Source organism: Diorhabda sublineata, chromosome 5 (genome assembly GCF_026230105.1).
Source record: "Diorhabda sublineata isolate icDioSubl1.1 chromosome 5, icDioSubl1.1, whole genome shotgun sequence".
Classification (NCBI taxonomy): Eukaryota; Metazoa; Arthropoda; class Insecta; order Coleoptera; family Chrysomelidae; genus Diorhabda; species Diorhabda sublineata.
In genome coordinates this window covers 9,102,801-9,122,823 of record NC_079478.1, presented here as the reverse complement: position 1 = coordinate 9,122,823, position 20,023 = coordinate 9,102,801, and positions in this window count along the sequence as shown.

Sequence of the window (20,023 nt, the reverse complement as noted above, 5' to 3'; positions counted from 1 at the left end):
ATCAATCTCCCATTCTGTAATCTGCTTTGAGACATTTTTTGTGATTGTATCTATGATAACATTGAATAGTGTAGGGCTAAGGGTGGCTTTCTGTCGTAATTTCTACTTTTTTCATCAGTGTGGTTTCCAGTTCTTTACTAATATATTGATATTTATGGTCTACATACATACAACAAGCAATGTTAACAAAATATGAACATGAATTTTTAAAATGATGATCTTTAAATCTCATCGCTATGATTTTAGTAAAAATTTCAACATTGAGCTTAAAAAAGTTTTTGAAATTGTTGGAATCCCTATTTCCTTCTTTTGTATGTACAGGCTTAGATTCCATTCATACGGTATGACACCGATTATGATAATCTTTTGGAATAAGAATTCCTTCTTCCGCTTCTATCCCGCATATTTGATTAACATGGTGCTTCGCGATTTTAGAATTATGTTATTATAGCTTCAGCATCCTCTATTGTTATTTCAGTTTCGACCTTATCACTATTTACTAAGATCTTTATCGGTTCTTATGACAATTTAGTTCCCAAATCAGAGAGGCTATATAAATACAAATTTGGTTCCAAAACTTAAAGATAACTTGCGTGGTGAAAGATTTTCATCGGACAATGAAGTCTTATGTGCAGTAAATCAGTGGTTTGTAGATGTTGAACAAATTTTTCCCGGGAAGCAATAGAAATACTAGAACAAAATCTGCATCGATGGAGAAGATGTATTAAACTTAATTGAGGTTAATTAATAATTATGTTTATTTCATCTTAGAATTTATTTGTCATCATGAAATAAATGAATTAAATAATCGAATAGATTATAGCAGTTTTTTGTTTAAAGTTCAGTATCAACAACTACGCATCAAATCATGAGAATAATATCATCGTGATGTAACTTTTGGCTACTTTTGTATATCTTCCACAAGCAGCAAAATATGAATGATTTTTTTTGCTCTTACGCCCAGTATACCATATATTCACTTATCACACTTGACTTTCCGTTTATTGTTACAAAATAAAAAAACATTGAAATGCATAAGACCATTCGAAGTTGTTCGTTTGCTGATCGGTCTGTCGTAGCAGACTTTCAGCATAAAAGAATTTGATCTTTTCCCGTCGGCTGTACGTAACAACTTTCGTAGCAATAGAAAAGAGCCAATCACATTCATTTGCGTTTGTCATGTGATTTTGACGTATGACGTTCAGCGTGAAGTTGGAATTATTTCTCTTTTTGTTTGGTTGTTCATTGTGGTCCTTTGACTTTGCCAAATTTCTCCTTGTTTTATTTCGAAAACACAAAAACGGTCAAACGGTAAACGTTACCCTCGAACAGCAACGACAAACGGAAAGTCATATTATGAATCGGACTTTCATCTATATTTGTAGTGCCAAGAACGAGAGAAGACAGCAATAGTTTGAATTATCTTTATAGGGATTGCCTGCAAAAAAATTGACTGTATTGCATTTGGTACTATGAGAATGTTAATAATAACAAACTATCTATCATATTGCTCATATTTATAAAATAGTATAGAAATGTTTATGATCTGTTATCTATTGTTTGATAAATACTCATCGTTTGAATTATTTTAAACTTCAAGGTTCAATATTTATCAATAACGTAAGTTTATCTTTCACAAAATGATTATTTACGTGTGAATGTAGGAAACTGTTGACTGTAGGTAATTAGCTTATGCATTATAGATGGAGCTACTACTCAGTTGTGCGTAAATACAAAAACCAAAAACGGTATAATATCCTTGATTAATGTCTACAGGTATTAAAAAATAAACTTTCCATGGATTCATCGTTATGATTGATTACTGAAAACAATAAATGAGAATACCGTGACTACTTTTTATATATAATACAAGAATACATTCACTAATTTCAATTCTCGTTTATTGATTTATGTTCATAAATGTAGAAATCTGACTTCTGAGACCACTGTTGTGCTGATAGATGGAGCACCGTTCATTAAGACCTAAAAATACATAAAGATATTACATATTGGTAATATCTCTATGTACAAATATCGTTTCTATTGGTATGGATATAATATTCTATTCATAGCGTTTTACAAGTGAAGTTTAAGCCTTAAACGTTGATATAAACTAAATATAACATTTTTCACGTTTTATAGATGGCGTTTACTGACAAACTTCGATTTAAACCTTACTGGCGGTCTGAAGGTAGCTTAAACTTCAGTCTAACATGAAACGGAATATCCGCACGTAACTTATTCAAATTGTTAACATTTTTACAGTATATGAAGGGTTTTGGTAGAATCACTTTCCACTTTGATGAACTCGACGATGGTGAAGAAAAAATTATGAACATTATTAATGCGCCGAGACAACAAAAAGTTATTCCTTCGAATTTTTATGTTGTCGCACACTTTTTTAAAATTTGTTGCAGTTCTGTCGAAAACATGACGGTTTATGTTCTTTTTATCATTAAATTCCCAATTATTTTCTTTTTCCTTCCAAGTTACCGTATAATTTTTTTTTGAATTCTACTTTTTTTGTATTCCTTTACAATGGTTTACCAAAAGCACTACTTAATAGAAATTGCACTAATTCTTTGTTGATTTTTATGTTTATAAAACTATCTTAAACAATTCGACTAGAGTTCAAATCATAGTTTAAACTTTAGTTTTATCTCCAGCTTCAAAATAGGTTGTAAAATTTGCCCTAAGACCACGGTGTTACGTCTTCAACTCTCCAGGTTTCACTTATTTTTATTAGCTCTATCTGGAGGATGAGAAGGAGTATTTCATATAGGAAGTAATTCCAGATATATACGATGGTGTAGACAAAGGGTATTGTACAAATTGTAGTTGAAGTATGTCGAATTGAAAAATTTTATATCATATTTCGTTATTACAAATTTCAATAACTTGCGACAAGTTGTCTAGGGCGTAAATAAAATTTTTGCACTTGCTTTAAAATTTACCCTGATGCTACTGTGGCGCCACCTTTATTTACCAAATTTCGATGGATATTTCTTCATATAAATAGATCGTTTTCCTTACCTCTTTTTCCATACTCTATCTACATCCCTGTCGAGATCGCTATTATTACTATGGTGGTTTCTTCTATTACGTATGTGTTCAAAAACCTTCCAGAATGGAGCTGGTGTTGACAAAGGGTGTTGTTTAAATGTAGTAATTGTATGCCGAGTTGGAAAATTTGATATCATAGTGACATTTTGTCTAGGGCGTAAATAGAATTTTTGCGCTTCTTTCAAAATTTACCCTGCTGATAATGTGGCGCCACCTTTATTTACCACATTGCGGTTTCTTCTATTACGTATGTCTACAAAGCAAAACAATCCAATTTTAAATATTGTAATTTCTGATAAGGTGTTCTTTCATCTGAGGAGACCACTGTTTCACGCGCTTCTCTTAGTTGGGCCGACTTTAGGTGAATTCTGTCAATCGCGCCATCTGTTAGTCTGGTAAAATTTTAACATTGGAGTAGCAAATAATGTTAGTTATCTAGTTCAGAATGAGTATAGAGGAAGGTTTGTTGGAGTTGGTCCTTAGATAGCAGTTACTCATCTGCAGGGCTGGGGTTGTGGTGATTGGTTTATGATTGTGATGGCTAGGCTAGAAAAAGGAAGTAAAAAAGGCGATCAAGTGGCTCGAAGAAGACGAAAAGAGAGTTCTATCTTAAGGAAAAACGGTTCCTTCTGGTTTTGGATATATATGTTGTATTTTTTTTTTCCTTTTTGCTTTTTTTTTGGTTTTGGAACTTTGAAACTCTGTTAGCGGATAATTGGGGGCCGAACTGGTACAGCTGCGGTTGCATTATTTCTTATCGTCTTTCATTTGGCTAGGGAACAGATTCACCAAGTTATAGGAAAAACCATAAAATCCGTCGATTCGATAGAAACGAACTCGTATTGAATTTAAACCCTATCCAAGCTGACGAATTTCTGGGACCTAATTTAGTATTATCAAACAACGTATTTTATCATTAAGTATATTTTGACAATGTAGAATGTATCTGAAGACATTCCATGCTTTATGTATGTACAGAATACTTTAAGCAAACGGGTGGATGGAGATCATTTGTATGTTTATACTATAAATATACTGAAGAAATCATGATCAATTTAAAAAAATGATTGTAAATAGTCAACTAATAACTGTTAGGTACATACTGCTACTAACAAATAAAAAAAATTACAGTTTCCACTGAATATTCACAGATGACTCTCGTTAGAAGACGAACTTAATTAAATCTAATATCTAATAGGTTTTTAGTGACAATACAGTATGGAAGAAAAGGGGAAATTATGGGTTGAGCGAAGAACCGTTTATTTAAATGAAAGGATTTGATGACGGGATTAGTGCAAATGAAATCGGGCTTTCCTGAATCTAATTACGGTCTTTACATTGAATCCTACTTCAAACCGTAGTGTATTATATTTACTAAACGTCATAGGCACATTCAATGGAACATTATGATTTAAGTAATCGTAACACCAATTATTGATAACTAAATTGATGAAATTTGTTCATTTAATTTACTTTTTGCTTATTATATAATTGGATGATGGAAGAAATTCTATTTATATCTTACTTAATGAACGAATCATACTGCCACTATCTTGTGTGAATTCGATTGAAAACTTACTAATTATGGTGGGTCCACACGATACAGACTTTCATAAAATACTATAGAATTTTGTCTGTGTAAACTAGACAGTACATACAAATGTCGGTGCGATCCAAAAGTCGAAGTATGCATGTAATGGTGGGTTCACACGATACAAACTTTTGTTTGTACAGATATCTGTGCAGACTATAAAGTCGGAGTAAAAAATTTTACCCAAAGATTTGGATAGAATGTTTGTACAGATTTTTCATTACTTTTCGTTCGAAAATACAATTTAAATTTCTTAGCTACAATAAATACGTAGACTTACACGCAGACTTATGGTGGGTTCACACGATACAGACTTTTGTTCATACCGATATCTGTACAGACTATGAAGTCGGAGTAAAAAATTTCACCCAAACATTTGGATAGAATGTCTGTTTAGACTTTTCGTTCGAAAATACAATTTAAATTTCTTATCTACAATAAATACGCAGACTTACACGCAGACTTACATGCATACTCCGACTTTTAGATTGCACCGATATTTGTCTGTAGTGTCTAGTTCGCATAGATAAAATTTTATGGAAGCCTGTATAGTGTGGACCCACCATAATCTGCGTCTAAGTCTACGTATTTATCGTAGCTAAGAAATTTAAATTGTATTTTCGAACGAAAAGTAATGAAAAGTCTGTACAGACATTCTATCCAAATGGGTAAACTTTACTCATACTTTAAACATACTCCGACTTCAGAGTCTGTACAGATATCTGTACGAACAAAAGTCTGTATCATGTGGACCCACCAGATATAATTTTATTGTTTTTCCGTGGTTTGTTACTTACTGTGTTTTAGAAAAAAATTGATGATTCAGTGAAGAAAACAGTTATATGCTGAGATAGTTATAAGGAGAGCTAAGGTTTTTCTAAGATATCAAAACCATTTCACTGAACACTATCAACTTCTTTCATAAAGAAAATTATAGTAACTTTCCTATAACTGAAACTAATATTAAAAATACATTTTCTAAAAATAAATTTCCGTCGGTAATATATTGGAAAATTGGTTTTATTTTTGTTCCTCGTTTAGAATGATTGATCATGGTTTTTATACTATCCGTTATCCATTAAATTGAACCTTAATCTAGGAAATTTATTTTCGAATTATTAGAATTTAAACGGTATGAGCTGAAAGTAGTAATTATATTTCAATATACTGCACGCACCTCGTAGATCAAAAGAATTTCATTCCATATATTTAGCATGTTAAAAAAAAGACGAAGAACTTGGACTGAAATATAGTGAAATGTATTGGTGAAGAGCACAATCTTCCTCTAGGTATGTATTCTTTTGTTATATAGACCCAGCTAGTGGCTATAATCACCGCGAACCAGCTTGCTTCAAGATAATAATTGTACTAGTGTAAATATCTGTGTAAAGTTCAATGGTACTGTAAAACCAATTCAACGCTGATTCTGACTGGAGAAAGCGCGGTATAGGTACTTCGGATCCCTGGTCATAAAGAGCTCGGGTGAAATGTAATTGTGCTAGACTTTAACGGTTTTGGGGTCATTCAGCCGCTAATAAGACTAAAACCAGCAGTGGATCAACGAACACCTTGAGCTGGGAAAACTAAAAGAGGCATAGCTTCTGTCATTTGTGTATGGGCAAGTCAAAACCTTCGTAAGCGATACAAGCCCCTCAAACACTGGAAATACTACAGATAAGTAAACAGAGGGCAAAGCTCTGGTATGACTAATATAATGGCACATGGAAATTTTTTATCAAAGATGCAGTACAGACAGGGCTGTTGATCTCGATTGCGGGTTAAGTGAAATAGAGGAGACAACTGTGATCCACATTTTATATGTCCCTATAGGGGAAGAGCTTTGTTTTCAAGCCAGCGACATACTAAGGATTTGCTATTGTGTACAGCCTCATTGGGCTATGGCAAATGCTACTAACGGGGCTGCAATTGGGTACCCAGCCAATCAGGATCGCCAGCGCCTCCCCATTTTTGTGACGAGTACTTTTCAAGAACGATTATATGTCAAGAGAAACATGTTACTCTCAAGTAATATTACTACAGCTTGTTTGAAATAATTAGCTAATTAGTGATAATTTAATGCAAAAATAATTTTTGGTTTATTACTTGGAATCAAAACAATAATGTTCGTATTGAAATAAACTTACTATTAGATTTGATTAAACAGAATCCTATAATTGGGAGGTTGATATTATGAATCATTTCATATATAGTGAGGAAACAATTTGAAGTACTACTACATTGAACATATTGGAATGAAAATACCACCCGATTCCAATGCCATACACCACTGTGATTTTAGAACAAATAAAAATAGTGAAGGGGAGGGAAGAAATGATTTAATGATATTTAATTATCAATGTTTAGCATTTACTATTTGTCAAATCACTTCAAACTAAAGAAGCTATATTTATTTAAAATATATCGCAATTATTTGCCTTTTTTCAAATATTTTCAATTGATCAAATATTCCTATCCGAATATAGATAGATACTATACTGTTTCACATTAATAAACGACAAATACTTAATGACAATTTCCTACCCGTTCATAATATATTCTACATTAATTTCCAAGATTATTGATAATATGTTGAAGAGATACTATATTTAATATACCCCAGTTTATCATTCGGTTAGATACAAACGGACAAATCGGCAAAGACGGGAATGCTTGAGAGCAGTCTCCCTAGGGAGAGATCAATAACGCCATCATTTCGAAGCTCGACCTACTTAACCCATTTTTAAAGTCGTATCCATTGAGGAATTAGCATTTTTACGTCAAACATCTACCAAGGATGCTATTGATGACAGAAACCATCGTACAACGAGTTATTAAATCGGTTGTTTCTTTGTAAATGTAATTTGTTCTCACTATCACCCCTGATAGTGTCAAATCCACAGTTGTTACAAAAGTTGTTGGTTACGACATTTCTACATAGATAAGTGGTATTTTAAAAAAATGACCAGTGCAGAAATTTCATTGTCTTTCATTACCAGGATTCATAGTGCAGCGTTTTTTACAACTTTATGATTATTCATTGTCATCTAATCTTACTTTTCCAATAACTTTGTTTCATTAGGGTGTTCCCCAATAGCTACTATGGCGGAGACGCGTTAGGAGAACTTCTTTTGGATTTTTCGATATCAGTGACATGGGTTTCATTAATTCTTTCACCCTTGGAGCTTGCTTCTATATTTTATTATTTGATTTGACACTTTTCAACATAATCGTCTTTTATCTGTATCAATAAGTACAGTACTCCATTTTTTTAAATATCAAAAAATAAGTTTCGCAAAATAAGTGCCATCACATTTACACCTATGAAATGATGAAACCCCTTTCGACTAATGCATTTATTTTTAGAGTTGGAGAACAGAAAGAAATCGAAGGGTATCAAATCGAGTAAATTATGGTTCATTCCATAAATCTTAACACCGTATGGTTAATTTTTTCTAACAATAGCGATTACAGGTGCATTTTCGTGATGAAACAAACTCTTTTTAACAAGTGCGGTCTATTTTATTCAAGTTCTGCAATAAATCAGTAAAATATTGCAGTTATCGATTTTTCTTCTTTCTAAATAATCATCAAAAATTACACATTTGGAATCCTGATGCAGAGGTCTTAGTAACAATTTTCTATGAACACGCAAGTTGATTGTTTCGATTGCATTTAGGTTTGCGGTGTAATGTTGTATCCAAGTTACATTTCAAAGGAAAAGCTCATTGGTTTAGTTTTAAAAGCACAGAACCACTTACAAATCATTCGGGGACGGAGAACTTTCAGGATAATACGTTTACTTTATAGATGAATTCAAGCCATAAAATTTCTTCACTATATTTACCCAACAAAAAAAAAACAGTTTCTTTTGTATGAGTATTGAAACTAATTTATTTGTGATATTTATGTATATGCAATTGTAAACTTGGCGGAAACTAACAATATAATCACCGTAGATTCCGTTAAACCGTCCTCATATTTCCTTCCTTATCGGCCAGGTTAGCATCTTCGTGCCCTTTCAATCTAATTTGTAAGAGCATTCAACAAAAAACTGTTCATTTATTGTTAGGTTGAACAAGTTGTAATTCCCGTTTACAATTGTAAATCTTTTGAATAGTTTGGAATTAGCTTAAAGAATCTGAGAGTATTAAATTCATCCGAAGAATGAGCGATACGAGTAGCTCGACATATTCCATACATTTCAGTATAGAATGCAAATAAATTCTAATAAAATAATTAGAGATTGGGGGGATAATGACGGAATCGGTACAAATAAGTATCAAATTTTTGTATATAAGAGAAATAGAAATATTCAATCAGCGAATAGCCAGTGCGATGTTGAATGATGTAAGAATTTTACTTTCTGTTGTCCATTGTCGAATATGATAAAATAAAATGGGTAAATATTCGGGGAGGGTATAATACAGCAAGTGTAAATAGGTTTAAGCTCTTATATAAAAAGCTTTCGCATTTATAGGCCTGTTTTTAAGAAGATATTGGGAATTCGTTAAAAATTGGAAAAGGATTGTATTCCAATTTAGTTAAAATCAGAGAGCCCGAAGTATATTCATCTATTTTCTAGTTTCTATCCCCACTATACAGCTGTAATCAAACATTGGGCTTAGTTTTGAAAACTTTTTTAAGTGATTTTTTAGCTGTTGAATACAAAATAGTCTAATTTTGATCTTAAGATTGTTCGGTACAACTTTTGTATTGCCTGCATCTTATTCTTCTTTTGTTGTCATGTTTAATAATACATCTGGTCTTCTGTTACATTTTAGTATTGTGACGAATAAAATCTTCATTCCGTTGCATTCCGTTCAAGGTCTATAGGTATTTAAAAAATTAGATATGAGAAATTTGAAAACACTAAAATTTTTCTTTTATAATATTTCACAGATGTTTTGTTGTGACGTTTAAGGGTGGTCGAAAATGAATATATTATGATCTTCAAATCGTTTTGTAGCATGTATAATCGAATGTGCTAGTAAGAAGTGATGTTTTAGATGGAAGTCATTTGCAATAAGGCAATACAACTTAAAAACGTGTCGTATTAGAAGCAGCTATGCAGAATTGATTTTTTTGTATTTATATTTATTTATAATGAATACTGTGTTTTAATAGTATCTTTTTCGGAATAGTGAGTCAACTTTTTATTGAAATTCCCATCAATAGCGTTTCTATTGATAAAATTATTGTTAACTAAAAAATGAATAGAACGCAAAAATTGTATCACTTATTAATAAAATAATATTTGAAAATGAATGTTTCAAACATTCTGTTAAATTCAATAAATAAATTAAATTCGCATTTCACAATTTCAAACAATTTATTGTTGATTCTGTAAACAGAACAATTCTGGTCATTTTATTTAATCCTAAGCTAGATAACTATGAAATGTAGGGCTGTTTGATTGGGGGTTATATACTTTTATAAATTTTTTTCTATCATCCACTCGATCTTTTATTCTTTCCCATTTGATCTTCTTTGTTTCCACTGATTTATCCAAATTTTTAATTCATGTTTTCTCTTGGTCTTCCATCATAACTTTAGATTCCAATTTTGGTATTCTGTTTTTAGACATTTGATTCTGTTTATTTATTCGCTCTTCTTCCATAATTACATTACATTATATTGTTTCTTCCTCGTGATTTTCCTAGATTTATTGTTTCTTCTGTTATAAGATTTTCCTTTCTTCTTTTAATATGATGAATATAAGAGAAAAGGAAAATATATTATGCTGAATATATTTTTTCGTTGTCGTTTTATTATTCTACATTTTTGGTTTCTCATCATAGTTTTCTTTCATTTTGTGTTCGAAATTTATCCTGAATGTTTCTTAGGCTTCGTTTATATTAGTTTAGTTGCACTTTTTCATTGATTTATATTTTTCATAGTATTCTCTACTTTTTGTATTTGAGTGAGTGAATACATACAGTTTCTTGCACAATCTATACAAAAATTTTATCAGTCTCCTTTTATTTGCGGAAATTATAGTACTGATTCCAATTATTGATTTTTAATCAAAATAGAATATTGAGAACAGAGAATATCTTCATGTTTTAAATTTGAAACGGATTTGAGGTGTAGGAGAACTATCTGAAAATCAAATCCAAATTGTGTCACGAGATTGCGGATTTACTCACAGACGAAAAAACAGACAACGAAGCAAAATATAGATAAGAATTCGAATAATAATTTCAATATATTTCGAAAATCCCAATACTTCTAGCTGAAAAGCTGAATTGACAGTGATAAATCATATTTTATAGTAGTATGTGTGCGAAGCAAAGATTCTCCAGCTTCTTCTATTTTCAATTATTTGTTCATATATTTTCTTCTATGAAATTCTGTTCATATAAATGTTAATGAAACTATCACGTAACTGACAAAAAGCAATGGGCAGATACAATTTCAAGTATATTGAGATTATCTTTGTTCCGCCACTGTTAGGAAGCGTCTCATCGACAATCGGTATTTAAATCAGGGTGATGTTTATTAGCCGGGGATGATGAAGTCATGGCGTATGACTTATCGTCAGTGATAACTTCCACACGGTTACACCTCAATCTCAGTCTCCACTTGCGAGGGTGGCTACGCAACCGTGGCGAGGACTAACCGTACTATTCTTTGGCCACATTACGATTCAGAAACAAAGCAAGGGTGTGAAACGAATAACACGTTTGTCGAACTTATGAGGGGGATAAATATTACAAAAGTTGAATTTGGTTCGGACACGTTTGGAGATGCACTGATTTTTTTTTTAATTTCACGCTCCAATTATGTTGGAAAAGCGTTAATTTAATTTTGTAGATATTTGCATATTTGATTTTGAAATTATTTATAGATTTTAAGGATCATCACTAGATAGAGTAATTCACAAAAGTTTACGTCTTCAGAGACTGAAGATAAACTAACCTTCAGTCTCTGAAGACGATAACTGGGTTATCGAAACGCGCGTCGGACAGTGTAATTGTGAGTGTTGGTGTAGTATAAACAGTGAGTTCAGATCAAGTCTGCTATTCTATGCAATAAGAAATTTCAGAATGTGTGGGTGTTTTAATGATTTTTAATATATGCAATCGAAGCACATCAAGAATGAAAATATTTTCTTATCTTACGTTTCAAATTACGTCTCTTGTTTGAAGTTTTTTCTAATAAAAACCGTATTGGAACAATTAACTCAGAATTTAATAAAACCCACTCAACTAGAGTCCATTGAAACACTTGTATCACGGTTGAAAAAGTTTGCTTTGAACGTAACGTCTTGGCAACGCCACAATATTTTCCTCCCACGACGTTTCTAATATATACGGTTATAACTTCACCTACAGTTACCTAGAAACAACATGAGATAAGTTAAGGCTTAATTAATATGCTTACATTTCGTACATTTCATCAAGACTAGAACTTGGAGCTGTATAGTATAATGATGATCTAAAATCTAAAAATATGCAAAAATATATGCAAAGTGCGCAATATGAATATTATTTATACATATTTACATGCTTCACTAGGATTGCTACTTAAATTTTAAGATATGGCAACACTGATATGAATATATCAAACTATAAAGTTTGACATTTTCAAAGGTGAACGTACTCAAAACATGTTTTCATACGAGTGCTATTTGAATTACAGATTCTTGAAAAATTGATCTGGGGGAAAAATGGTAATGAAACATTTTTGTGCGATGATGTTCTATGACTTTCGACGTGGATTAAACCAACAGCAGTGTGCCGATCAGTTCGCTTCGACTTCGCTGGATTTCCGGATTCAATCATTATCGCACTTCTCTACAGTATGAATTTAGAGTTTCATCAAAATCGGTTGTGCCATAAAAGATCGATGTTGAGCGTAAACTGATATTGCCAGATCGTCATATGAGATACCGGGAGATTGAGGCATACTTAGGCATTAGTTCCACTCACATACATTAAATATTGCATGACCATTTGGCTGTCAAGAAAATTTGTTCTAGTCGATAATCGCAAACAACAATCGACTGTATGGGTCTTTCAAGACGAGACAAATCAAAAGTTGTTCGGGCAAGGAAGCATTTTTTCGGAATAACTTGACAAAAATCAGGGCAATCATCCACAGAAAATGAATCATTCCACCATGTTAATACGAGCTCTCATACATCAGTTCAGACAATAACGTTGTTGAACAGTCGAAACATTGAATTAATGGATCATCCGTCATACAGTGTTTGTTTGACATCCAATGATTCCTTCTTATTTACGCAGATCAAAAATAAATTGCGAGGTCAACATTTTTCTACACCTAAAGAAGCTGTTGATGCGTTCAAATCATATGTTTTGGAGGTACATCATTCGAAATGGACAATTAATTCAAACGTACGAGGATGTATTGAAACATTCTTAGCCTACTAAAGAACGAAACAAAATTTACAATGTCAAATGTCAAAATATTTTATTACCTAAATAATCTCCTTTTAATTGGATACATTTATTACAATCAACCTGCAACGTCTCTAGAACAAATGTTTTATTACCTCCTCGTTGGAAGAAAATTTACGATCTTTTTTTCAGTTGAGGAAAGAGATGATAGTCGGGAAGAGCCAAATCTGTTGCGTTGTCCTACAAAAACAAAACACCTTTGGATAGCTTTCCGCATCTTTTCTCCTTAATTTTTTTCCCTTAGAGTGGTCAGTAATGTGAAATAGTAATCTCCAGTTATTGTTCCACCCTTATCCAATCTTGATTACTCCATGGCAATCTCAAAAAACTGAAGCAAGAACTTTTCCAGCAGATTTTTGGACATGAAACTTCTTAGGTCTTGAAGAACCAAAGTGTCGCCATTCCATCGATTGTTGCTTTGTTTCGGGATTGTAGAAATGTACCCAAGTCTCATCCATAGTAACAATTCGGTTTAAGAAGTCTACATCGTTTTCAAATCGAGCACATATCGAACGCCATGCTTCTAACCTTGCACGCTTTTGGTCAACATTCAAACATTTGGGGATCCATTTTGCAGCAATTTTTCTCATGTCCAAATTGACGTTAACTATATGATGAACGCGTTCGTATGATGAAATATTTAGTGCTTCAGATATCGTTTTACCCCAATTCGACGGTCTGATAAAAATGTCATTTACTGCATCGATATTTTCGGGGACTGACACAGAAACTGGTAATCATCTTCAATGGAAAATTTACCTCTTTTGAAGTTTGTAGTCCGTCCCTCCCTTTTCAGGGTAGCATACAAAGGACACTGATCACAAAGGGTATTAAGCATATCTTCGTGAATTTACTTACCTCTTAACCCTTTTAAATACAGGTACTTGATGATGGCTCGATACTCCAAATTTTCGATTTTCACAATTTCGGTGGATACCTTTTTTCTTTTAATTTATTGCGTAGCTCTGGTTTACTTTATTGACGTCCAACTTTACACTGACACTTCTAATAAGTTATTGTTCGTTGCTATGGTGAAGCAATATTTTGTTTATGCATGGAACTGGTCTAGGTTAACTAGATATCAATACATCCTCGTATACAAAAGTGTATTGATCTTAATGAAGAATAGTTTTTAAAACCTTATCCAATTATGATACAATTATCTTATCCAATTATATTTATTTTTATTTGTCTCTGTCAAAAACTAAGTAGTAGCCCTCGTATTAGGTACTATTTTCAATTTCATATAAATTTCTAGGCAATTTCCAAAGTAGTATAGCTTTCGTTTTTAACTAGCACTTTTCTTTTTTGAAATTGATAAGTTATATAGAACGAATGAAGATTCTTTCTATACTTTGGAAGTTTTTTTCAATTATTATTTCGTAATTATTATTAATACAACTTAAATGTTAGCTTTGTTTTGATTTAGATTAGATTCCTTTTCTTCATTTTGTTAATCGAATCATTTACCAGAGGGAGCTAATTTCTTATTTCCTCAACGATCCTATGGGCCATGGGTTAGAGAAGTGCAGTTAATTGAATTAGGATAAAATGTGCTCTCGCTACCATACATGTAGCTGTATTAGCACTCGGCAATATTTTGGTCAAACTTTCCTGAATGAATCTACTAACTAAACATTATTTGTTTCATATAACTCTTTCATGGTAACCGAGAAAAATGTTGTTGAAAAATGCTTAGTAAGAACACACATTATTAGAGTTGCTTTATAACGACCACAAAAATTGGTCTCTTTATCAACTATATTAATGAAAATATTTTTCAATTTTTGGAATTGTTTCTGTATTGTATCTATCTGCAGTCTAAGCTTGTGAAACAGGAGTTATTTAATTAACTGAAGTGTATATGCGATGTCATTACAAATCACTTAAAGGTGTCTTCTTAATTTTTTATAGATTTAGTTGACAGAGTCTCTCGAATAGCCATCAGCAGCTAATTTTGCGAATTAATATGTTCCAAAATAATGGTCTAATTTGAATTTGAGACCTATTGCCAAATTAAATGCATGATAGTAACTAGAACCTATATCGATCAAATTGTTATTTAATAAAAAATATTGATAAAAATTCTAACCACTTTATAACTAGATGCACTAAGAATATATTTATCATCCAATAAAAGTTCCAAATAGTGTTGAATCAATTTCAGTATTTCACATTTCGAACTCCAATATTCTTCTCAGATAGTTAGATACCTACTATGAAGAATTGCCTTTTTTTAGAACTATTGAAACAAAGAAACTTTTTTCATCACAACTGAAATAATCTTAGATAAAAATGCAAGTAGGACCGACAGGTAATGAGGTAATGGTGCTAGTGAGTTTTAGGAAGACCCAAAGCTTCCAAGTACTGATTGATAAGAATAAGTAACACCTATAGTATGAGGCAATGAGGCTCATGTTTAAAAATAAATATAAGAAGAATAAATATTCATGGAGATGTTGAGTATTGGTGAATAAATCAGTCATTTTAGAATATTTGATGGTATTAAAAATTGTTTCAGCTTCTGGAATTATACAGATACTTATTTTGATATTACATTTAAGAAAAAATCGGAGAATTAGGTGTACAAAATGGAAATAGTAGTAAGGATAGTAATATTCATATAATAAACTTTTGATTTAACTGGATAAAATGTCACTAAATGATAAAATTAAATCTAAAATTCCAACAAATACAATTCACTTCTTGTATGGAGAGATTTTTCAGGTTAATTCTGGTTATTTATACTTCGAATAATTCATGAAAAATATTTTACTCATCAACAAAACATGATTATTATGATTTTTAGCATTATAGATTCATTTTTATAAGGCCCTACAAAATCCCAGTGAAAGTAACCCGCTTCATCATTATATAGTAGTAGTTACGTGGTTTCAACCTTCTAAAAATAACAAATGCACAAATGATGCTATACTCTCCCTCCTAAATGTCTGTTTCAGCCTAAACAGCCATCACTACAATGCAACAACTTTTTGTAATCATAATATTTCAATTAACAAATTGCAGTACTATGGTCAAATAGAATGTGGAGTTCCCCAAGGCTCAGTACTAGGCCCTATTTTGTTTCTTCTGTTTATAAACGACATTGCCTATCTAGACATCAGTGTTTAGATAGATATTTTCTCTTGGAGCAACCTTGATCTCACGGCTCTTCATATCTAGTGACCTACTCACCCGAAAATCATAATCTTCTTTGTCTCAACGTTTCTAAAACGAAAGATTTATCATATAAAAATATGTATCAAACTTTTTTATTAAATAACACCATCATTGACGTCGAGAATCTGTTGAGAATTTATAGGGCTTGTTGTGGACAATTCTTAAAATGGAAGTTACATATGCCGCCTTTTCTACATAATTAAGTTCCTCCTGCTTTGCGCTGAGATCAGTTTCCATAAAACTGAACTTATCCACCTCTTAACAGTTTATCATGCCCTTTTTGAGTCGCATCTCCGATATGCCCTTCCCTTCTGGGATAAGTGTGGTGTGACTCAATTTGAGCGAATCTTCAAACTACAAAAGAGAGCTATTAGATATTTAATCGGTCTTAAAAGAAGGGCTCACTGCAGGGACTTCTTTAAAAGATAAAAAATTCTGACTCTTCCTTCCTTATTAATCTTTGAATTCGTTTTCCTAATTCGTAAGCACGCTTCTCCAATTTCAGAAAGATCGTTGCACGCGGAGCACGACCTTTACCTACCTACTTCATGTTCAGAATAAGTTAAGTGCTCAATATTTTTTTACATTGCTATAAATATGCATAATCATTTGCCGATTGAAATCAAATCGATATCATATTTTTCCACATTCCGCAATAATTTGAGGTCATATTTACTGGAAAGTGCCTTCTACTCTGTAAACGATTTCTAGTCTAATAATAATATTTAATTCTGAACATGCTGCATACTGGTTTAATTTTTGCTATGGACTTTATACTTGAAAAACGACTAGGAATCAGTGCAGTTAACATGAACTATTCTTTATTTACATTTATTATATAATCTTCAAAACAACACAGTAATAAACATTTTCAGGTTTTATCTTGTATGTTTTCTTTGAGTACATACAAGTGCTTCAAGGTGGTAACATGAGTTTTAGAACGTTGGACGGTGCTATATTTGATTCATAGGTTTATCATCAAGGAATTAGATCACACTAATATGCTTGTATGGTTATTCTTTATAGTGGTATTCAAGCATTTGTTTGAAATAGTACCAAAATGATTCAGTAGAAACAAATTATAGCTGCTTCTCCTAATTTCCCTTTGTATTCTAATGATATTAAATTCAGTTGACGATTTTGATTTTTTGATAGTGGTGGAATCCTTTCATCGTAAACTTCAATAACATTCTTCTACACATGGAATTTCTTATGCAATACGAAATTTATGCAATAAACTTAATAAGAACAAAAAAAAATACTTCAATACTGAAAACTCATCGTGAGAATTGAGACCTTCCACAAAAGGTTTACGATCTTATCCTAAAACGGACGATTGAGTGAACTGATAATTATTGCACCTGTAGATGTATATTTTTCCAATTGATTGGATCTTCTAATGAAGAAATATCTACACAAAGATGCAAAAAATGTTCATCACCTTGATTCTTCGAAATCGAGTTTATTATTTTTCAAAATGCGTTTTATATTGTTTAATTTCAACATAACATTTGTTTGTACACATTTCGTTAGGTAAGAAATATGCGAGTAATATAGAGGGGCATTATTGAAATAAAATATATGACCAATTACGCGGGTCAACAAATGTGCCTGTAATTTTGAACCATAAATTTAAGAAGCAAAATCTTTGGTGAGAACCATGATCTCATCAAGGACAACGAAGACACAAGATCTTTCGCGACTTAAGTCAACAAAAAACTCCGCTGTTTAGAAAGGGATCGAGGAGGCAGTTGAAGAAGAATAAGGGGTGGGTTTAGAAGAGGAAGAGTTTCAAGGAAGAGTATGATTACTAGATCCTCCTGTTTCGTGAATATTGACGGCAATGCCACGGGAAAACAGAGGTCGAAGTGACAGAAGGTACTAAGTACTTACTTAGCCTACGAAAGAAAAACGAATAATTCTGGAAAAGTGACAACTTATTTTCAATATATCTGCTTTAAGTTTGGTATATTCAACTCAGCGATTCCTCAATTTTCAAAAAAAATACGTTTTTTCGAGGTCTATTGAGTACGCCTTCATGGTGGCAATAACCTCATTATTAGACTCAAATTTCTGCCAGGAGAGTAATTTTCTCAAGTTTGGAAACAAATAGATATCGTAAAGGGTCTCATCGGGAGAATATGGTAGATGGAGCAGCAGCTCGTAACCCAATTATTCTAATTTGACTATGTGATGACAGGAATTTAATCCGGAACATCATCATGATAGAACATCTCTTCTAGTATCTCTCTAGAGATCTCTCCAGGTAGAAAATCTTCTGATTTTCACCAGATTCTTGGTGGTGCATACTTCATAGACCTTACAGCAATAAAATTTTGATTTACTGCTAACAAACTACGTAACTTTCGATTATAATCAAAATATGCTTTTTGAGCCCCACAAACTTTTTCTTGACTTGTACAAAATATCTGATTGACTTAATCAATTGAAGGAAAAGGTTCTGTGTGAACGAAAAAATTCACTAGAATTTTGCGACATTTTTTAATGCACTAGAGTTCGTTGAGAGCATTCGGAAATGCTTATTATTACTATAGCCTAACCAAACTTTATATAAAAAATGTATTTATGTTTATAACTAACCAAGAAATCATAAAATGAACTTTGGGACAAGCGAATATTTTTTTAGTTGTCCTTAAAACTTTAATAAATACAAAAAGACATAGAATTAATAGTTGCTCAATGTCATCTATAGGGGTTGAAGAAGTTTGCTTATACTGTTAACCCTGTTAGTAACCATTTAATGAGTGAAATTCTGCCATTTCTTTTCTGCAGCCTGAACAAGCTCTTGAAGAGTAGTGGGTATGTTTTATATCAGAGACTAGAGCAGGCCAGCTTAAATTCCCAGCAGTTTCACGTGAAGTTGAATTATGTTTATTTATGGTAATATGTGGTACGGAACCAGTTTGAGCAAGCTAAACAGGTTTAGTTGATTGCCTTTATACTCACATTCGGCAATCACCCACATATCTTTGAAGTGCTGGTATGACAGGGTTGGACATCTTCCTTTAAAAAGTCTTCTTCGATTTCTATTGCTATTGGTTGTTATCATGCCTTCTACCGTTCGTAGGCCTTTTCCTTACAGAATCGGTCTCAGAATAATGATTCCTTATGTGATCAATGTGATTTTGAGTGAGCCAGTATCTTCACTAGAAAGAAGGAACTGTGGAATAGTACTTTTAATCAGAACAGATCAATCGTCATCTATGAAGGGTATGCAGTAGCAGTTAATAATTAGAATGGGAGGGAGATAATCTATATTATGACAGTTTGTGGTATTTACGGAAAATTAATGTCAAATTATTCACAGATATAATAACGAATATACCCAAAATATGATAAGTTTTTATATTGATATTCAAAAGAAAAATTCAGAGAAAAATATTAACGATATACCGATTAAAGCCGCTTCGAGTAAAATAAATAGTCTTATTAAGAACGAAGGGGTAGGCGTAAACGACTTTCAGTTATGATTCTCCCCCATTGCCAGAAATTTAGCGAAATCAGTTAATGAGATCTCTAAAACAATAATAGGGCTTTCCAAAATGGCCGACCCCATTCCGCTGAACTGTTGAAATTTTTTCAAAGTCGAAATTGAAACAATGTGAAATGTAGCGCAAGGATCCGCCCTTCGAAATCGGGTTGGCCGCTACCTAGAAGGGCACAGTGTATCCAAGCCGGGGGCGGCCAATCGTTGCTGTTGCCAGGAGCCGGCGCCGGGACGTCTAGTGGTACATCAACGCAAGCC